Below are 23,129 nucleotides of genomic sequence, written 5' to 3' on the forward strand. Positions count from 1 at the left end.
AAGCTAATAATTTGTGCCTCGGCCTCATATTCATCCTCAAGGCCTCAGCCCTCTAAACTTTGCCCTCTACAGGCCTACGAACAACCTAACCATCCTCAGCTCTTCTCTCCATTTTGTGTATAGTCTTGAGGAGTCTCGGCCCCCTTTCCAACTGCCTTAGAAGCCTTATGCTTTACCTGCAACAAGAAAACTAGGGCTTCAGCCCTTCTCCAATACTCAGAACAAAACATGGTCAGGTCTCTAACTTCCACGACCTTGCCTTAGCAAACTTGGGTTGCTCACATTAGCTTTCCCTTCCTTCATTAGTCTGCAACCTTACGAACAACAGAACTCAGCACTCCTATGGCACGCTTAGTACAAGAGGGCTACATCTCTCTTGCACACAATGTGCCATGAACCTCTTCTTAGATTCCTTTTATACTATTCCTTGGGTCACCTAGGAAACCTCCCAAATCTAGGGTTTTACCCTCTTTGCCCTTAGAATAATTAATTATTTCTCTTTTGGTCCTAAGCCCTTTGCTTGGTTCCAAAACCCCTCTTTTGGGTAAATCGCCCCAACAAACAACTTTTTGGTGGGTTGTACTCTCTCGGAAATACCTTCCAAGCTACCCAAAATCTAACAATGACTATGAGAATGTTTAAAACATCTACGATATTGTATTTTATTTTGTTATATGAATGAAATACAGGGTTTTATCCTTGGGAAAAAAACAAATTGCATAGATCATCATTAAAAAAAGAGTCAAAACTGTCAAATTAAAATAAATGAAATGGAACAAGGTTTATACCAATAGTCATTCTCAATTAGCCTTTCATTGGCCCTCTGCATATGTGTGTTACGAGAAACCGAGAAACTGTCAAATCATCTATGAGAATGTAAAGAAAGATGGTCCCTATTTCAAATCTAACTCTTGCTATAGTTTTTTAAGCCAAAGATACAAAAATTATCGATACTCTCCAACTTTTCACTAAAACATGCTTGTGAAACCTGAAATGCACTTGGAATATGATATGTAGTCCCTTCTATTCGCACTCTTCTACACTTGAAAGCTTGCTATTCACAAAAATCCAACTTCAGCCTCCTTAGTGTACTCAAAGTAGCATGTAGTGTGTTGTGTTGGGAGGATTATATATAGAATAAAAGACAAAGTGAGTTTTGGGACAATAATCTTGCTTTAATGTCCAATAAACATACATTTTATGTTGTTTTTATTTTGTGAGTTTTTAGTATCAAACTAGCATGTAGTGTGTTGTGAGTGAGAAACCACAAAAGTTAGGGTTTGGGATATAGAAGAAAAGACAAAGTGAGAGTTTAGTGACATTAATCTTGCTTTAATGTCGAAAAAAACATATATTTTATGTTGTTTTCATTTTTTTAAATTTTAGTATTTATGCTCTCTTGTAAAGGTGTTCTAGAGTAACCCAAGTACCAAGAGCATCCCATCTATTGCAGGGAACATCCCCAATGAAATATCTAAGCACTAGGGGTATACAGGTGCCAGAAGGGAATATTCCCATGAAGTCCCCAAGTCGAAGAAACATGGGAGTGTAGGAGACGTGTCCCCAACTTTTGGGAATGTGTTCCTTGGAACAATGGAAATAGTATACATAAAAAAAAGGGAGAAAATGCCTCTAAATATCAGAAAAGCAAATCTGAGTATAACAGAATTACATAAAGATTTGAATATAATATCAGAACAAGAAGCAAAATACATACCGTTCATCTTCTGGATCAAGCCCTTTCCTCCACAACTTAGTCACCTCAATAAAGTTTTTATTTGTGAAAAGTTCAGCATTAACTAGAAGCACACTGAAATCAAGGATACATGTGCTCTTTCCGTATGGTGTTTGAGCCACCAAAGGCCTAGAGCTTTTTGCATTCACATACTCAAAATTGTTGGAACAGTCTTCAACAGCGGCAACAGGAGTATTTGTTAAATTGACTCGAAAAAGCTCCTCAACCTTACCCTGAGACAAAGAACATACAGGAGTTTGAGGCTAAAGAGTGAAATGCAAATCGCGGCAATCAAAAAAGTCTTCAATTATGCCTCTACAGGGGGTTGCACAATCAATCTTGATTGACCCTAACATATCCAATTCTAACTGAACAAGAACCTAACCATAGCTAGATTCATATTTTTTCATTATCAGCTGCAATGTGATCAACTGTTTTGCATAATCTTGAACATCCAGGTTGAATAATTCATAAACGAGAGGATCCCTAACATTCAAGAACCTAAACAGCTTTAACAACATAATGACTAGTCCTAAATTCTAATTTACATTACTAAATAACGCAATCTTTGGACCCGAATATATTATATATTTGGCCTGAATACAGAAATGGTTCTGCAACTTTGAACTGAACGATAAAGTGAAAAACAATACGAAGACTTTAGAATAAGGAAGAAAATAAAATTAGCTGAAAGTTCTCAAATTCATTGAAGATACAACTAAGAGAAACTGACATAATATAAATGTAAAAAGGATGTACCTTCACAACGATGTCTGGAACTAAGTATATAAACCTTCTGAGATTTTGAGACATTTTAGGTATGTAAAATGGCAAAAAATATGGAAAATCCGATCTACTATCTTCACCGCCAGATGCCAAAACCTTTTTCTGATAACACTATGTCTGCAGATGACAAAGACATAATAAGAGATGAAAAACATAATCAATTACCCCACGTACAATCAGTATGAATCAGTTAACTCACCTGTGGACGAAAATATTTGATTTTGGAAACAACACCTTAAATCTATAGTGAGCGAGCTCTTCTTCCCAATCATCAGGTATCGAAAGGTAAAAAAATATATTTCCAGGATTCCTGGATGTAAAATTGGGAAACAAAAAAGCAAGTTAGAAAGATCAAAGAATTAGAAACCAAACCAACTGAATTGCACGAATTGAGAACAATAGATAGAGGAACAGAAATGGATGAGGAAACTTTAAGAAAATTGGAATAAACATATGGCAAATACACATATATGCCACAATGACACAAATTTCAGAATATCATCAACGAATTACGTATTTGGAAATAAAATAAAAAAGAGAATTATCATTTAGGAAGGCCTAAGCCTTTTATTTATAACTTGATTTGCAAGTAATCAGGGTTAACATTTATTTTTTTTAAATTACATTTTATTTTCGTATTAGTGATCAAAACCGCTGATGCACCAAGTGAAACAAACACGCTGAAACGGCTGGTACGGTATTTCAAAAATCTGAAATGCCGCTGAAACATTTCAGCCATGTTACGTAGTTGTTTCATACTGTACCAAGATCCATTTTCAAAAAATGGAAACACATTTCCAGCACCTGAAGTGGCATTTGCAACAACAGTGAACCAATAAAACAAGAGATGACAAAGACCAAAAAGTTACAAATCAAAATGAAAAAAAAAAAGAAAACAGAGAAAGAGAGGTGAAGTAGACTTCTCATATGTTAATATCTTCTGATTTAGTTAACAGCCTGCCTCGATCAGAAAAATTACAGCTCACACATTGAATTTGGTAGGAAAATGATAAATACAAAAAACCTGCGTTGCAATGTAAATAAAAAAGAGGCAAGATGAAGCTTGACATTTTAGAATCCCGTGTAACAAGGTTTAGGTATTTTCCGGGCATAATCAATACCTATTTACCAGCATCCAAATTGTCTTCTTTCTTGAATATTTGTCAATTTGTTAGTCAGCTAACATTATATAATTATATTGGCAGTATCATCTACGATTACTGAATGGGGAAAATGTAGAATTTAGCAGCAAATATAAGCCACGTGTTGTGAGTTGACAATATCTGTAATTTCCATGAGCTTTGTACCCATATTTCCTGTTCAGAGATATTTTCTTCTAGTTCGATCGGACTGGTCATCAATGATTGCTGTAAATTTTTTAACTAAATTTCGATCCAGCTCTAATTTTGAGTTTACAGTTCATAATATATCTGATACCTTTACGTCTAAAAGAGAAAAGTTAAAACTAGCAAGCTACTTTTGTTCAGGTTGACTTCAAAATGAATGTGCCTTCCAGGTGAGAGTCTGCCATGGACTTTCGTTGTCGAAAACAAAGTTCAACATGTAAATTTCAGACCAGTCTGAGATTCATATACTGCAAGACAATGACTTTTAGGTTGTTGTTTTGTGTATATTAACAAGTTCTATAAAGTTAACCTGATATTAACAAGTTCTATAAAGTTAACCTGATTTGACCCTTTAGATCTGGTTAATCTTCTGAAAAGAGTTTTAAGGAGAGAATTATGAAAATAATAGTACTGCCCCCCTTCTTTTAACCCTGGAAGAATGATATTAGAGTTACCCGATATAGTAAAAAGCTTCGACCTCTGCTCAAAAACAATACCTCGTGTTAGAAATAGTGGAATTCACAAGAACCGCTAGCGGGCGAAGATCCAAATCATCCGACCAGGAAAATATGTGAACATCTTCAAGTGGTTCTGATTGCGTTGAAGTATGTGTTACGGTTTGATTTCCCTGCATGTCCAAACCATAAATGCAATTCAAATGGTTTTATTCTGGACTGGATATGTAAATAATATAAAGGTATTATCATCAGCATCTCTATTAAGAGTCACTAATTGAATGCTCTCCGTTTCAGTTGCATTATTTTTCACTTCCTTTCTTACAAAAAAGTGTTAAGGTTTTTTCTTTAATGTTCACCTTCTAGTTTGATGAACTCTTTGGAAGCACACATGCTATCATTCATATTGCATTAAGTTATTCAAATACTCGACCACTTTTTGAAAGAGTTGGACCACTATTCTGGAAAAGAACAAAATCGTGGAGCAATAAAGAACAACAATGAAAGATATAAGCACAAGATTTGACAACTTCACCTCTCGAACACAATTTTTTCTTTATGAATTATATTAGTTAAAAAACTTTCATGAGCTGCAATTGATGCACATCAATAAAGAAGAACAGGCAGTGCAGCCAGCACTGTATCTACACATGTCAATCAACAAACAATTAAATCGCAGTAAAAGATAAGTCGGGTACTATATCACAACTTGTGAGAGAAAACTCAAACTCAAACCAAGTTTCAAGAGGCGATCATCCTTTATGTGTGAAGTGAATGTGGCAATTGAGCATGCATGTGAAATCTTCTCAGTGCCAAGAAACTTTCCAAGTTCCGACCATAAGTCCTTTTGCTGACATTTAATTCAAATAAACTCTAATCCAAGGAGATGGAAAATAGATTGGTTTTACTGATGTACATCTTAAAAGTGAAACTATCAACTAACAATAAACATAGAAGTAAAACACACTTAAGAGGCCATCTTGTCACAATGAAAACAAGATATAGGTACCTTTTAAATAAGAGAATAGCTACATAAAATAACCATTACAGTAAAGAAGGCACCACAAAGACAATAATCAGAGTGGGAAAGGACGGTACCACATTAATCCTAGGACTTGCACCCCAATTTTTAGATTGACACCCTTATCTCATAATTATTGTCAATGTGGAATTATTACATTCACACTCTATCTTTTTATCCCCTTTTACTTTTTACAAAAGGAAATAGACATATTAATTTCAAATGATATCCTCAACAAGGGATATGCTACTTTGATATTTAATAAGTTTGCATTCAAGAAGGCATGAGAAAGACCACAAATGAAAGCCATTGGGAATTAGACTGTTAGAATTTCAAGCCCTACATGACTAATGTCTTTATGGTCTCAATCAAACAAATAGATCACTGAATTTAAGTAACATTGAAATTAAATTTCTGACCGTAGCATCAATCACACAATAGCTAGAAAATAAATAGTGAAAATATAAAAATTAGTTTCTCACACATATAGGTAAGTATGTCTTCAAATCAGCCTTTTATTCCTTCAAAAAAAGCTCACAAGAAAATTGTCACAAGCTACCAAAAAACAGAATGCACAGATACCAAAAAACACCTTGAATTTGAGCTTCCCTGAGCTGTTTGAGAGGTACAACTGCTGAAAAAATCAGCAACAGCAATTCTCTGTTCTATAACATTGTTGTATGGATTGTACAAATGTTGTACGGACATCTGTATGACTGTACAGAGCTGTTGTCTTGAACTGTGTACTGGCCTACTCTCTCTCTTATTCAACTACTCGTGTGTAAAAGCCTCTACCCTGCCTTGTCTTTATAGTTTTTGCGGAGAAACTATTTTTAAGTTTACTCCAAGTCTATGTAGAATTCTAGACTCAACTGCTAAAAATAAAATTTTCACCTTTTTACAAAATAGATTACAAAATAGAAATACTTTTCCAAATTTAAAATTACTTTTCAAAATATCTCAAACTACTCATGCATCAAACTTCCTTTTTGCCAAGGGCTTGGTTAAAATATCAGCTACCTACTGATCTATGGGAATATGTTGGAGCCTCATTGCTCCCTTTTGAACCCTATCTCATATGAAGTGATATTTGATGTTTATATTCTTGGACCTATCCTAAAACAATGGATTCTCAGAGAGTTTGATACAATTCTTATTATGACACTAAATGATTGTAGGCTCCAACTCCTGATCAAACAATTCTACAAGTAACTAGCAAAGCTAGATGGCTTCACAACCATAGTTATCAAAACCGGACCGGTCATTGAACAGGTTGACCCCTCGAACTGGGAACCGGTCAAAACCGTACGGAAACCGGTAAAAAAAAGGGGACCAGAAAACCGGTCAACCAAAAATCCATAAAATATTCAAATTTTAAATAAAAACATATATATTCATGTGCATCCATATGAATCCAAACCATTTATACACAAATAAGCAAAAGTCCTCATTTATATAGCATGTAAAGGTGCACATAACCAAAACAGCACCGAGTGCAATCCATCTCTTGTTGATTTTTAATGTACCTTGGACAAGTGGTTTCCCATGGGTTAGTCTCTACCTAGGGAAAAGTGTCCAAAATAATTATTTTCCTAAGTGTGACTTTATAAAGTGAAAGTGAATTTATAAGTGGTAAAGTCAATGTTAAATTATAAAGTGAAAAGTGACTTTAGACATAAAGTACAATGTGGGTACTTTATTTAATGGGTGAGTTAAAAAATAGAAAGTGAGAATTAAATGCACATTTATTCTCATCCCTTGATCTAAATGAATCTGAGTCATTAGATCTTAGAGTTGCCCAAAAGTCTTTATTTAGGGAAACAAAATGGGGAAAAGAAAAGAGAGACTGCATTCATTCTTCATGAGCAGATTGGAGAAAGGAGGCTGAGAGCTGGAGAAAAGTTCTAAAGGAGAAATTTGTTGCAGCAAGCTGAAGGAGTGATTTCTAGGCAAAGATGGGCATGGAAATCAAGGCATAGAAGACAGCACAGTATGAACAGCGTTGAATGTTGTGAGCTGCACGTCGTTCGAGAGAAGTTTTTGAAAAAAAATGAAAAAAAAAAGTACAATCCGTACAATACATATTTTCAGCGTCAAGTGGACACAGAAATCGAGGCAAAGTGGGCACAGTTTTCAAGGAGTTTTGGGCTAAAGAGATAAGTTGTATTTTGCTGTTTTGTTTTCTGCAAATGTATTTTTCCTGAACTTGAAAGATAAATAAATTTGAAGAGCTCTCTAACAGGTTTTCCCCGGAGAAGATTGAAGGGGTTTTGCCTAGGTCTAAGTTGACCAAAAATCTATGTGTATTTTTATGTGTGTTGCTAGTCTGGTTATGTCCATATTTATTTTCAGCATGTGTTGACAGTCCCATGTGTTTTAATCTGAAAATTTCATTTTCAGAATTCTATATGTTGAATGTATGTTTATGGGAAAGGGCATTTAACTGAATGGGAGTGATAAGGTGAAATTAAAACCAGGTTGGGATTGCAGGAAACCTTTTTTAGTCATCAAATTTCAACATCTCTAAACTGAAAATACATCAGCAAACAAGCTCCACATGGCCTCTGACATCCCAAAAAAATATGCTACAACAAATACCTACATATCATCAAAATCATTGCCTATATTGGGATCTTTGTCATCTATATCACCCTCTAAGCATTAAAATAAGATAGAAAAATCATAGCATGTCAAATCAATATTTTTTCAAGTGATGGGTATATTTTTTAGTAGGCTCATGATAGAGGAGCTCAACAACCAGTGCCACTAACATCAAGTTACATAGAGGGGTTGGTGCTCTTGAATAAATACTAGTTCCATACCCTTGTACATGAGAAAATCCAATGTAATGTTGCAATCCCCCCAATCCTGAAATCCTAGAAAATTGTTAAGTCTGTTGGATTTTGAGTGAGATCTAAAATTCTACTTTCTCCATATGAAATTAATGAGGTCAAAACCACTCTCAAACATTCCGAGTCATTTCATGGTAACGTTAAAAATTTAAGTAAAAGGATGAAAATGAAAGATAAAGGAGAATGTCACTTTTACTTTAAGAATTTAACATTACCATGAATTGCATAACATTAGTAGGGAAATATGGTCAAATACTAGGCTTACTTACTTAAATTCATAGCAATGGTAGGGCCATATGCTTGAATATTAGGCACCTATTATGGGCTAGTGCCCAGCTAAGACAAAAATTAAAAGAAAAAAAGTAAAACAGACCCCACTTGTTGCGTTCTACGTGGCTTTACCATACCGAACCAGACAAAAATGGTTCAAGTCACCAGTTCGAACCGGTTTTTGCCTCAAAACGGTCAAACCGGTCTAAATCAGTCGGTCTGGTTCGAATCTCGATCCTTATAACACTAGCCCATACTCCTCTGTCCCGTCCCATGGACTTTGTGGGCAAGGAATTAATTAGCATTGAACAAGAGAAGGACCGGGGGGAGCAGGGCCATGTGTAGACAGCCTTGGGGAGAGGGAAAAAAAGGAGGGCGGGGAAAGAACCGAGGTAGGCAAAGAAGGCAAGCGCAAGTATCGTATGTGGGGGTTGTGCGTGCCTATGCGAAGGAGAAAGCCGAGAGAGTTCAGGGGAAGAGATTGCTCTTGTGATAGCCAAGCTGAGAAACCCAAGAGGGCTTGCTGGCTGAGAATCACAGAGTTGTGGGCTGCTTTTGAGGTTGATAAAACCACTGCAGAACTAGCTGGTTGAGAATTGTTGGTAGGGTGAGGCACTCTAGGACTAAATGGGGTGATAACACCTATGTAGCCTGGGGTTGAAAATAGGGTTGTCGCACAACTGAGAGGTCATTGGGCAGGTGTTCTCTTACCCCTATTGTAGAACATAGTTGATAAGTCTCCCTTCCACTTATGTAAATCTCTATCTCAGACTGAACTGAGACTCTTTGTGCTCTACTAGAACCTCTACATTGTTGTTGTTGGATTAAAGGCCTTTGTGATGTAATGGCTCAGAGTTGTTGAGAACACCTGAGAAACAAGCTTTGCTCGTTATGTGTTAGTGATGGTTGAGAATTCCTAAGCAAATTACCTCCTCAAGCTCTGAATCTGGCTCGTGGGTGATTAACTATAAGAAATATCATAGTGGAGTCAATCTAAGGTTGGGTGGAGAGTTGAAGTCCCAATCTCAGTTGCCAAACCTCTCAATATAAGATAAAGTGCTTATCTAAATTCTTGTGTATGTGAATATTATATAAATGGTCACTATATTGTTAAAGATGCATATGCTAATCAATCGGAATATTTATTTCCTATGTGCTTGATAAGGAATGTTGATTCCTGTGTTATTGATGAGGAAAGGTTTATTTCCTGCATGACTGATGAGGATGGCTAATTCTTGTACTTATTAATGAGCTCGATATATGTTAAACTGCCAGGGCATGAGGGGTACAACTCTCTGTTTATTTGGCAAATTCTCTGTTAAAAAAAAATGACTCGAAATAGTAGGCCTTGTGTTGTGCAATTGTTGCAAGAAATCAGGCTTTTATTTTATGTATGACTGTAAAAATTGGAATGCGTTGAATTCGATTTAAGCACAGGAGGAATAGTTCAATACTTCTAAGTGTCGAGGGAGAGTTTATTGTTCATATATATATATATAAGCTCAAGAGAGAAAGCCTAATACGTATGTGTGTATATAAAGGTCGAGTTGAGTGTTATTTATACTCAGGAAGGGTGGCTTATTCATACATACATATATACCCAGATATACGTATGGGTTGGGTTGGGCGTTTGTTCAAGTTCGGGAGGGATAAGCCACTTGGTCGTGTGGAAATAAGTCGCTATATATATATATATATGGTGTATGGATACACACACACACATACATATATCTGTATGTGTGTGTCGTAAGCAACCTCAGGAGGAAATGAGGCAATTGACTAAGTGTCGAAAGGAGGAAGAGGCTGAGACAACAATGTCACCAGTATTTAACGAGAATGGATCACTGTCTTGGGACCTCAGGGTCTTGGATCTTGAGGAACACCAAAGGTGTGTGTGCAGTGTAGTGCAGTGAGAGACAAAGGTCGAGACAGAGGGATTTCTAGCAGTTGACACCAAGGGGGTTTCGTTTCTAGCCTCAGGGCGGCATTAACCCCTATATAAGAAATCAACACCAAAGGAGCCAAAAAGAATTACAAGGGGGTAAACTGAAATTTCGCCAAGTGCCCGAACCAATGGGACCCAGGCCAAATGGCAAGTTGATGTGGAATCAAGCTGGCGTGGCGCCATAGGGCATGCCATGTGGCAGCTAGATTTGATTGCATCGGAGGTTCAAGTGGGCCAAAAGCGAGTGAGACATGGCACTCTCAGAGAAGGCCATGTGGATGGGATAACATTAGCGTGACATCATCTCGAGCCCTGAACGAGCCTAATCGTGCACAAGCAAGGGTGAGGGCAAAATTACGGGCTGAGACAGGAATAGAGTCCAGCAATTTACGTGAAAGTTCATCATCTCGGGCCTCGAGATCTTAGCACTTCGGGGTAGTCATACAATAGTTGTGAGCAAGGTTAACATTCCAAGATTGAAGGAGGGCAAGACAGGAAGTCCTCCCATTAATTAATAGGAAATTAAGTTTGTCTCGCCTCAAGGCAATTTACCATGTGATTGCACAGTATGTCAAGGGATTAGGCCAAGTGGTGAGATTTTGTTATAACAAGAAATGAAGGAAGTGCAAGGCCAAGGGAGCGGTCCGTGGGGCCACGATGTGATGCAGTGGCATACGCCATGGTGGAATAATGCAAGTAGGACACAGTGATGTAGACCTCCCTTGGAGGGTGGAGATCAGCCACGTGGCCGCATAATGCTGACATGGCCAGAATTTAATGGCCTAGCTTCAAATAGCCATATCTTGTGATCAGGGAGTCGGTTTTCGAAAAAAATTATATCGCTCAAAAGTTCTCAGGGAGCCTGATACAATGGTAGTGTTAGTTTTTAGTTTCAAGGAGATTTAATTTGGAGGAATTTTGAGACCCCATTTCCATGACAAGACTATGGACGTCGAGTTTAATGAAAGTAACACCTTTCACTAAGCTGGTTTAAGCTAAGTCAGTGGAAGGGGGCGTTATAGTTGTCCTATGTACACTTCATTCTCAATGATCAAATGAGGAAAGTTATCTTCACATCCATCTGATGTATCCTCCATCCCATAAGTGAAACCAAGAACAACTCTAATGGAAGTGTACATCGCAACTAGAGCAAATGTATCCCCATAGTCCACTCCCTCTCTAGCAAATCCTTGTTGCCACAAACCTCACTTTGAACTTCTTAATGATACCATCTACAACATGCTTGATCTTGTAGAACCACCTAGAACTCATAATTGACTTCTCCTCCAGTCTTGGTACTATGTCTAAAACCTCATTCTTCATGATGGAGATGTACTCCACCATGGCATCTCGCCATACCCATTGGTCTATTGCCTCCTAAAAGCTAGAAGGTTCGAAATTTAGAATGTTTCTCATCAATGCCATATAGTCTAGAAACTTCTTCAAAGATATGCTCTCTCTGAAAGTTTTCATAGGAGTCTCAATGTGCTCTTAAGGATCCCTCAATGTCTGATTAACCATCAAGGTCTCCTAACAGAAGTAGAAGGGGCTCCTGTCTTCCCCACTTTTGTTGAAGGCAATTGTACCGCCCTAAAAATCACTAAAAACCCTAGCTCAACTTTTGGAGCTTCTTATTCCTCATCCCCTCTCACAGGAATAGGGTCATCAGACTTCTTGGTTACAAATTATTCGTCAAACTTTATATCCTAGTTGACTATTGTCTTCCTCTATTTTAGAATATGAACCCTATAAGCCATTGAATTTTCACTATAACCCACAAATAAGCCCTTCATACTAGATGCCTCTTTTGAAAAAAGTTGTCATTAATGTCAAAGGTTGTCCAAGAAAAAGAGAATGCTTTTTACTCCACTCACCTAGCTCACATGGAAGCGTGACATAGATTGTTGGAAAGCTTATTCCAAGGCCTTTCCTATGGTATATGGCACTCCCTCTAACTCCTCACAGTGGAGGAATGATTTTTGGATTTTTGATGCCCCATTTGGATACCCTATCTTTGAATGCATTTTTACTCTATTTACCTAACTCAAATGGAAGAATAACATATATTGTTGAAAGCTTATCCCGAGACCTTTCCAATGGTATATGGCACTCCTTCTGACTCCTCACGATTGAGGTGAAATAATTTTTCAAATATTCACTATACATTCTGCCCGTTACAAAAGTCAATCCATCTAGTGGACAAGTCGGTCCAGTCTAGACCTCAAATGCACTACAAATATGCACAAGGAGCACTTCAACTTATTCGCTCAAGCAAATTCGGATTTGTTCAAGGAGGCGCAGAAAAGAAGGGTTTCTAAGGCTCATAGCTCATCAACCAGAAGTCAAGAAGAGTTGATTTCAAGTGATTTTCTTGGGGACCATTTTTGGCAAATGTTTAAGGGCTTTTAGGCTTGTCTTAGACTACTTTGAGGATTGTCTTGTGGAGCTGATTTCTTGGGAGGAGAACAACAGCTTTTTCTCTTGTGGAGTGTATGTGAGAGGGTCAATATCCCTGGTTCAGGTGTCCTTATTTCTCTTTATTAAAGCAAGGGTGGCAGGGTGGTGCAAGGCAAGAAATTTGTAGCTTCCTTCGGGTTCAAGCCTATAAATTAGGATGTTGGTGCCTCCTTCCAATAGGCACTGGTAAACTAGGGGGTTGTTGCCTTCTTCAGGTTGGCATTTGTAAACATTAAAACTATTTAAGATAAGTTTCGCACATAAATTAAAGTGTCGTTGATAAGTATTATTTGCATGTTGCCTTTGCCAAATTCATCCAATGGGGGTCGTGTTACAGGTTCCAATAGATGTATTTTTTCCTTGTAATTCATTGTGGGTCAAAAAACCTGATTTTCTAGATTAATGAATGACGAGAATTGTGTTGCCCATTTATCTATTGCAATATGTGATTGATCTCTCCTAGTTTTTATTTTTCCTGCATATATTTCTAGAGATTAAGATACCAACGATTTTATTTTTCGATAATTCAAAATTTATATGGTTAATTAAATAAATTGTTGGGAATAAATAATTGTCGTGATAAAATAAATCTTGGTTGGTATTAGGAGATTTAACATTGGAATGACTAGGACAATAACCTCATGCTTTGATGTGGATCTGTCAAATCAGAACCATAAACGATGAGAAGAAGTTCAAGGTGCGCTAGACAATAGAAGGGTGAGATCTTTGGTCTCTTCTCAGTCTTCCCCTCTAAGGGACCAACAAATATCATTGAGACCAATTTGACGATGTCGAACCGTACATCAATTCACGTCCTCAGAGCACTAGAGGGACCAACTCCAAACAGTTCCTGAGTAGGGTGCCCTTGGCTTGTCTAATTGCCTCCCAATTCTATAGGTGCATCCAAAGATCTATTCAAAGTTTCCTTTTTTCGACCTCAAATTCTAGGAGTATCCCTAGCTTCTACATCCCCCCCAATATCATATAACCAAACCCATTGTTGGTTCTAGGGAACTTCAACAGCGAGTCAATGCCTAGTTCACCTCCTTTGCCATCGACCATCAGACTTAGAAGCCGTTGACATCTTTAGCTCCATCAAAAGATATTCCTATCTCATTCATTCTTTCACGGCAAGCTATTGATTATTTTGTATTATTCCATAATCCTTCATAGGCATGTCATGGCAACCCTACCACCTGTTTATTTTTTTCTTTATGTTATTTTCAGCATTTCTAAGGTGTTGTGCTTGCACTCCCAAATTGCATTCATATTGATTGTATTCTTCAATCCCATTGACCTACTTTTGTAATCATTTGTTGGAAATTAATAAAATTGTCTTATCTTTTGTATTAGTAGATGGATATCAACTAAACAACCAAAGGGAAATGACTCACCTCTGGCTTCACACTAGTGGATTCCTCCTCGGGCACCTTGTCCTCCAAGATCTTATGAGGACATCAATTCTAGATGTAGATTGTTGTATTGCATGCCTTGGCCTAAAGAAATATCAACAAGTCCTGGTCATGTATCATGGCCTTAGCAACCCCAAGATGGATCGATTCTTCTGCTCTGCAACCCCATTCTATTGTGGGTTGTATGGAACTATTAGCTCCCTCTTGACTCCTAATTCCTTCCAAAAACCCTCGAACTCCTTAAGGTTATACTCTCCCCCATTATCCGATCTCAAGACTTTGATCTCCTTCTCTGTCCAGTTTTCAACTAGGGCTTTGAACTCCTAAAACTTACTAAAGGCCTCATCCTTGATCTTGAAGAAGTAGATCCAAGTCTTGCGAGAGAAATCATCAATAAAGGAAACATAGTACATGCTTGCATGAGAATCCCCTTAGACCTGTGTCTGTTGCTTTGGAAAGCAGCCTTGGCATACTTGCCAAGTCTACAACCTCTATAAACACCATGTTTCTCAATGCTAAACTCTAGAAAACATGTGACTATCTCCCTTAGAATAAACAACACCCTGTGATGTAGGTGTGCCATCCTCTTAAACCACAAGTTGCACAAGCTATCACTATTATGTACCAAAGCTCAAATAGGTTCACCTTGCAACCAATACAAGTTACCTTCTCTATGTTGGAAAACTTAACTAGTTTCGGTCTTCATAATTGTCAATGTACTCAAGTCATTATGTTACAAGAAAAAGAAGAAAATAAATATTAATTTGAGCATGGGTTTCATTCTCTGATGGTCATCTAGGTAAAGCATGTTCTTCATGCTTCTAGGGTTTGTCATATCAAAAGAATATTTTTCTTGAGTCAAGAGAGTCATTATAATTTGTATAAGACCCTATAGAGCAAGTTGTAATATGTAAAAGACATTAATTTTGAGTCTAGAAAGTCCTAGAAACCTCCAAGCACAAGTCGGCCCTGACAGTGACAAGTTGGCCTAGAAGAGGTTATTCGACCTCATGTAAAGGCTATAAATAAAGGAAGCTTCGACCTCATTTAAACACCAATTCGATCTCATCATCGACGAGTTCGATCTGAACACATGCGAAAGGATTAGGGTTTCAGATCTGTAGCAGCAACCGAAAGTTGCAAGCTGAAATTCTAAAGCTACTGCAAGTCCAAAGTCTTGAGTTGCAGGCCGAAATATGAATTTGAAGCAGACTTGAGGAAGGTTGACTCTTGTTGACTTGAGTGGACTTTTGACTACTTGGAAGGGTCTCTTTGGAGGGTTGACTTGGTGCTTGGAGGAGGACTTGGTCTAGGGTTTTGGGTCTTGGTTTTCTCATTTGAAGCAGATTCTATAAGAAGAGGAGATTTTTTGGGTTTTCCCTTGGAGGGGTTTTGCCCTAGCTTGGAGCCTATATCTTGTCCATTGTCTTTATTATTTTGCTATTGATAATTGTTTGATGGAAAGATATAATAAATAAACACAAGAAGATGAGTAATGTTCACAAGAAATTATTAAGGATAAGGAGAAATTGAATTAATAGTTGCCCTACTGCATTCTCCAACATGGAATCAGAGCTAAGGTGAACAAGAGAAGGCAGCTGGAAGATCATCTTGAAGAGTTTGCTTGTTAAGGGGAATCATTTGAAAAAGGACACAAGGAAAGAAGAAGAAGACCCATTGATCTAGAAGGAGGGTTACTATATCAAGCTTTCAATGAAAAAGACCTCATCATCAAGTTCTCATTGAAGGAAGGAAGGACAAGTTCTTATTGAAGATTCTCTAGTGCATCATCTTAAAGAAGAGGAAGCATCAAGGAATCTTGGGATCATCATTCACTCTTTGAAGTTGTTTGAAGACACCATTGTTGAAGGAATCCTAGAAGTCATCATTCTAGGGCATCATTGAAGTCTTTGTTACTCACCACCTTGTGGGTGAAATCCATAAGAGAAATTTTCTCCTAATGGTCCTCATTCGGCAACTAGCAGCCCCTTTGCAGCCACTAGATAACTCAATGTGCCATTTTCTCCGCCACCTGGGCCAACCATGTGGTCCCTCACCCATCCATTATGATCGTATGTTTGAAGGTGGGATGCAACCCCGAAGGTATGGTTTTTCATTCTGTAGTTCGGTATTTTTGTTTACTTGTCATGGACACTTTTGGGCATGATTGTTGATTTGGGGTAGCGTCGAATGTGCTCTAGCCACAAAAATTGGTGGAGAGGCTAAAGCACACGAGATCTCCAATACCCATAAATGGTTTGGGCAAATTCTAAACAGTTTGAGAGATATTAAAATAATTAATATTTTTAATGGAGTCCCTAAGTCTAAACTTAGGGAAAATAAAATATTAATGTGAATTAATATAAAACTATGTTAGAAGGGTCCAAAAGTCATGGATCAAACCAGACCTAATCTTAGCCGTTGATTAGGGGCTTAATCTTGGCCGTTGAATTTTCAACGAGAAAAGTATAAAAGGAGGCTTGAGGGTCACTTGGAGAACACACCGAGTTGATCAAGATTTCGATTTTCTGGGGCAGGATTTGCTAAGAAAGTCGAAAGAGTGATCAGAGTTGCAGCTGAGGGGCAGTGAATACAGAAGCAAATAGGCAGAAATAGTACCAAGAGGATCAGCACAGAATCCAGGAGAGAGGGACGCAGAGCCAGCTAGAGGCCACACAGAGCCAGCTAGGGCCCACGCAGAGGCATCCAGGAGCTGCGCAGTGCCTCAGAGAGCCAGCATGGGTGACGTAGAGGCTGTAGAGGATGACGCAGTGCCTTCGGAGGCTGACGTAGGGATTATTGGGTTGACGTTGGGCCAGAAATGGCTGACGTAGTCCCTAGAGACTGACCCTGGGGTTTTCGTGGGACAGATTGGAGTTGGGAGCTGTCGGAGTGTTTATCCGGGGTTTCAGCCAGAACATCTGTCTCTGACTGAGAGGTACTACTGCCGAGATTATTCTCTGTTGGGTGAGCCGGTTTTGGCACCCAGATTGTATTCTGAAACTACTTAATAATTAAAACCCTCAGATAGCTGCACCGGTTTTCCTGCATTAGGTTTTTCCGGGGACATTGGTCCAAAAACAACGATGTCACTTGTGTGCTTGTTTTCTTCAGTTGATGATCTGTAATGTGTTGAGCATGTACTTGTATTTATTTTCAGTATTTATATGGTAAATAACTTGTTAATTAATTAGAACAAGTAGGCAGAAATAAATCAGAAAGTACATGAAAGGTTTCTAACATGTTAGACTTAGAAATTCCAACATGGTATCAAAGCGTGGTTGCAAAGAACTGAGGACATCAGCCGAGCAGAGCAGCAGCAGCAGCAGAAAACAGTTGTCCCGAGTGACAAAAGTTGTTCCTAACAGAGAAGCAGCAAGGAAGGGGTGACGCAGTGCCTGTGTCATCAAGTTTGAGCCAGGAAGAGGATCAGCGCAGTGGCAGGGGAGAAGACTCGACCTACGCAGTGCCCGGTCATCTTTCTCAGTCAGGAAGGATTGACGCCCATAGCCAGGAGGTGTGGATTTTGCTGGTGTCGGGATTGCCCAGAGCCTGAAGCTCTAACCTTCAGTTTGTTGGGGCTTAGGAAGTTGTGGGTAAGTTGCAGAGTGAAGTTGGTGGGGTATTGTAGTCAGAACAATACCTAACAGGGCAAGACCAAGGAGGAGGGAGTTGCTGCCAAGGATTTCTAGCCAAGAAATCTGGATCAGTGGTGCAGCTGCACTAAGGATCGGAGTGGGGGCATCTCGACATTGGCAGAGGGGTTTCCAGGAGGGAAATCGAGGCTCAAAGGGAGTCACACCGAGAACCTCCAGAAGGGAAGTAGAGGAGCAACGAGATGGCAGTGAACGGGGTAAGAGACTAGGACAGACTGGACGGAGCCTCAAACTTCATAGTCTGGAAGGCCAGAATCTTATCCGTTCTAGACAGGAACTGTCTCAAGCAATTTGCCTTGAGGACAATAGCAGTCCCAGTTGACCCAGCTGATAACGACAAGTACGAGGATGCAATGGCGAGGGCCAAGAGCATCATCCTTGACGGGTCAAGGACCATGTAGTACCACACATTACCGAGAAGAATACGACAAATGAGATGTGGGAGGCCCTAAAGAAGTTGTATCAGCATACTTCCGTGCAGAGGAAGATGCTACTAGAAAATCAGTTGTGGACATACCAGATGCAGAAGGGAGAACAAATCGACACCTTCCTTAGTCGATTGAAGGAGATCCAGGATTAGCTGACTTCCATAGGGGCCACACCGAATCAAGAATTGATGGTGAGAACAGCCCTGAACGCAGTCTCAGAAGACTGGGAGGTGTTTGTCCAGAGTATACTGGGCAGGGCGACCCTTCCAGATTGGGAGGAAATGTGGGCGCTCTTCGCCAAGAAGAGATCAGAAGGCTAAGCAAGGCGGGAAGCAGCAGCAAGGGGATCAGAGTCAAGAAGGAGTAAGAGGAGGATGCTGTCCTAGCATCTGAGGGAAAGCAGGAGAAACAGAAGAAGGAACTCTCCAAGTTCAAGTGCTTCAACTGTGGGGAACTGGGTCACTATGTGAGCCTGTGTCCGAGGAAGAAGAGCAAAGGAGAGGCTTGCAAGACCAAGGTTGCGCCAACAAGGGCGGAGAAGGAATTGGAGACAGATGATGACTGTGCCATGAAGGTTCACACGCCACTTGAGCAGAAGTGGGGAGACATCAAGCTGTAGTCAGATGGACTACAGGCGATGAGGGGCAGGATCCTCGAGGTACCCAGCCTCTTGGATTATACCTTGCTACGGGAGCCCCGAAGAGGAGTAGCAAGACTGGCAGATGTCAGTAGAGATGGACGCAGATGGAGCGAAAGAGGGAGCTACAGTGCAGGAGTCCCAGGACAGCGTGAGGCAGCAGTGCAAGATGCACAGAGTTGTTGCAGTAGCACAAAGGTCAGAGAGGGAGCACTTGTCAGCGACAGAGGGAGCTTCAACATCGGGAGTGTTTCTAGCCTAATGGAGATGTCAAAGTTGGGAGATCAGTTACTTACTTCTCAGTAATTGAGTTGCAGTGCAGCAGTTAACAGTGGCAGTGCTATGGGCAGCACGATGCAGCGTGATGAGAGGGGTTGCAGTGCAGATGCAGCAGTGGTAGTGGCAGGGCCATGGGAAGCAGCACGGATGCAGAGGGAGCTGTCGTACAGATGCAGCAGTGGCAGTGGCAGGGCCATGGGTAGCAGTACATGATGCAGCAGTGCAGAGGATGTCGAGCAGCAGGCCTAGCATCAACACAAGGACCGATGTCGAATGATCAGGGTGATGCTCAGTGAGGAGTATTACTAGAGCATAGTCCTCGCTAAGAGGGAGTGCTGATTTGGGGTAGCATCGGACATGCTCTAGCCACGAAAATTGGTGGAGAGGCTAAAGCGCATGAGATCTCCAATACCCAGAAATGGTTTGGGTAGATTCTAAACAGTTTGAGAGATATTAAAATAATTAATATTTTTAATGGAGTCCCTAAGTCTAAATTTAGGGAAAATAAAATATTAATGTGAATTAATATAAAATTGTGTTAGAAGGGTCCAAAAGTCATGGATCAAGCCAGATCTAATCTTAGCCGTTGATTAGGGACTTAATCTCGGCCGTTGAATTGTCAACGAGAAAAGTATAAGAGGAGGCTTGAGGGTCACTTGGAGAACACATCGAGTTGATCAAGATTTTGATTTTCTAGGGCAGGGTTTGCTGAGAAAGTCGAAAGAGTGATCAAAGTTGCAGCTGAGGGGCAGTGAATACAGAAGCAGAGAGGCAGAGATAATACTGGGAGGATCAGCGCAGAAGTCGGGAGAGAGGGACGCAGAGCCAGCTAGGGCCCACGCAGAGGCAACTAGGAGCTGTGCAGTGCCTCAGAGAGCCAGCTTGGGTGACGCAGAGGCTCTAGAGGCTGACACAGTGCCTCCAGAGGCTGACGCAGCGCCTGTAGAGGCTAACGCGGGGGTTATTGGGCTGACGCTGGGCCAGAAAGGGCTGATGTAGTCCCTAGAGGCTGACTTTGGGGTTTTCATGGGACAGATTGGAGCTGGGAGCTGTCGGAGTGTTTATCCAAGGTTTCAACCAGAACATCTATCTCCAACTGAGAGGTACTACTGTCGAGATTATTCTCTGTTGGGTGAGCCTGTTTTGGCACCCAGATTGTATTCTGAAACTGCTTAATAATTAAAACCCTCAGATAGCTGCACCAGTTTTCCCGCATTGGGTTTCTCCATGGACATTGGTCCAAAACAACAGTGTCACTTGTGTGCTTGTTTTCTTCAGTTGATGATTTGTAATGTGTTGAGCATGTACTTGTATTTATTTTCAGTATTTACATGGTAAATAACTTGTTAATTAATTAGAACAAATAGGCAGAAATAAATAGAAAGTACATGAAGGGTTTCTAACGAGTTAGACTTAGAAATTCCAACATGGATTAGTGGGGGGATTCGGCGGAAAGAGTGGACTTGGTCTGTACTCTTGTCTCCTTTGCCCAATTCAATGGTTGACCTTGTATCCTAGTCATGTGGAATCTCCTTTATTGGCTATTAAGCTTTAGGGATGAAATTATATGGGAAACCATGCTTTTGGGTGTCGGGTCTCGCTTCCTGATACCATACATAGATCACCACCTTCCGCTTATTACAACCCCATTCATTGTTGATTTTTTGTAGCATCGGATGTGCTCTAAGTCTCAAATTTTGCAAGGAGGCTTGGGCATATGTATTCCAAAGAACCCAAAAAGTGTTTTGGGAAATTACAGCGAGAAACAATTGTATTAAAATAATTAATTATTTTTAAAGGGACCCCAAGTCTAAACTTAGGAAAATAAAATAATTAAAGGGTATTAATATAAATTGTGGGTGTAACTTCTAGAAGAAGATGAGGATCAAGCACAAATGATCTTAGCCATTGATTAGCTTCTAATCTGGGTCGTTGAATGTCAACAAGGAGATTATTTAAGGAGGCTTGAGGGTCATTTGGAAAATACACTAAGAAAGATCAAGAAAATCGAATTTCTCGAAGAGGGCAACGCAACAGTTGCTAGAGGAGTGATCGAAGAGATCTCTTGCAGTGAGGGGCAGTGAGTATTCGAAAGAAGGAAGTTTTCCTGGGCCAAAGAGTACGAGGCAGAGAGGTCAAAACGACGTCCAGAGAGAGGCAGACGCTAGCCCAAGCAGAGCTGACGCAATGGCAACGCAGGCCTTAGAGGGAGATCAAATTACTGTTGAGGAAATCGAGTTTCAGAAGCCGGGAGTCGAGGTGTGAGACCGGGAGGCAGAGATTCGGATTTTCCAGACAGCAGAGGGTCCAGAGGAGCAGCGTGATACCCAGCAGGAGTGATGCAGGGACTGCGTGAGGCTTACGCAGTTCTACGCAAAGGCTCCAGTTCAACGTGATCAGACTCAGATTCTCCCAGTGACAAGGGTGAGAGCACTTCACCATTCGTTTTGTCCAGTTTCTCTCTATATCGAATTGCACTCATATTTACTACTGCATAATAATAAAACCCTCAGATCTGTTGCACCGGTTTTCCCACATTGGGTTTTTTCCGAGGACATTTGTCCAAAAATAACAGTGTTATTGTGTTGTATTTTCTTTCTTGCTCAGTCTCTTGTTTCCGCATATAAATTAATTAAATGAAGGCAGAAGTGTATGTATTTCAATATTTGTCGTAGGAAACTGCAAATAACTTGTTCATATAAACCTAACAAGTAGGAGAAATATCATCAGTCGCTGCAGTAGGGATTCCGTTTAGGAATTTTCACATGTTATCAGAGCTGCAGGTGGAACAAGAAGAGCAGTGCCAAAGAACCCAGCGCTGAGCAGAAGAGGGAGATCGAAAAGCTACAGGAGGCAGCAGTTCGAAACCCCAGAGGGTTTGCGCAGTCCTAGCCGGAGGGCTGATTTTCGAGGCAATCTCTCTCTGAGTGAGTTGACAGAGAGGAAGGACTCCCAGTTCGAAAGTTTGTCAGGGCAGAGGGAGCAGCATTGAAGCCTCGGCGTGAGGAGAAGTTGGTGGGACGCAGATTTTCAGCAGGCAGATTGCTGGGGTGAAAGATGTCATAAGAAAGAAGAGAAGCACAGTTGAGGGAATTTCTTCCTCAGAGGACTTCCAACCAAGGAGTCTGAATTCTCACTTGCTGAGCAGCAGCGGAGAGGGGCAGATCTACAAGCTCCAGCAGGGAGTGCATAGGCCAATCTAGTGTTGCGCAGAAGAGAAAGAAGGTCATTTGACAATTCTTGTGGCAGAGATGGCAACCAGTGGATTGAGGGATCAAGATAGATTGGACGAAGCATCCAACTATGTCATCTGGAAGGCAAGGATGTCATTCCTTCTAGATGAGCATGCCCTCAAGACATATGTCGACAGCGTGGTGGTTGTGCCTGCAAATGCAGATCCGTTGAAGAAATACAAGGTCGAGATGGCGAAGGAAAAAAGAATGATCCTCGACAGAGTGAAGGATCATGTTGTCTGTCACATCGCTAGCAGAGGGACTCCTAAGGAGATGTGGATGCGTTGTCTACGTCGTATCAGGGATCTTCCGAGCAACGAAAGATGTACCTTGAGAAAAAATTGAGATCTGCTCAGATGTAGAAGGGGGAGCGTGTGGATCCATTCCTCACGAAGCTTCAGGAGACCCGTGATGAGTTATCTACTATGGGGTCTACACCTCAAGACTCAGAGTTGGTTAGACTGGCCCTCAATTTTATCTCAGATGAGTGGCAAGTCTTTGTCTAGAGTATCCTGGGCAGGGCAGCTTTGCCGAATTGGGATGAGATGTGGGCAGCTCTTAAGCAAGAGGAGTTGAGGAGAGACTTGGTCAAGTGCAAGCTTGATGGAAGTAGCAGC

General features: G+C 40.3%; 1 pseudogene across 1 annotated transcript in view; it reads right to left on the minus strand.

Moving 5' to 3' along the window:
- Window positions 1-23,129, minus strand: part of LOC149225637 (putative galacturonosyltransferase-like 10) — a 93,027-nt pseudogene that overhangs the window by 10,790 nt on the left and 59,108 nt on the right. The window contains exons 2-5 of the transcript XR_016247683.1: window positions 4,365-4,495; window positions 2,721-2,831; window positions 2,495-2,638; window positions 1,718-1,968 (exon numbers count right to left, since the gene is read on the minus strand). The product of XR_016247683.1 is annotated as a putative galacturonosyltransferase-like 10 (transcript). The remainder of the gene's footprint in view (window positions 1-1,717; window positions 1,969-2,494; window positions 2,639-2,720; window positions 2,832-4,364; window positions 4,496-23,129) is intronic.

The sequence above is a fragment of the Pinus tabuliformis genome, chromosome J (assembly GCF_031772625.1).
Source record: "Pinus tabuliformis cultivar Carrire ecotype Pingquan chromosome J, CPIR1, whole genome shotgun sequence".
Classification (NCBI taxonomy): Eukaryota; Viridiplantae; Streptophyta; class Pinopsida; order Pinales; family Pinaceae; genus Pinus; species Pinus tabuliformis.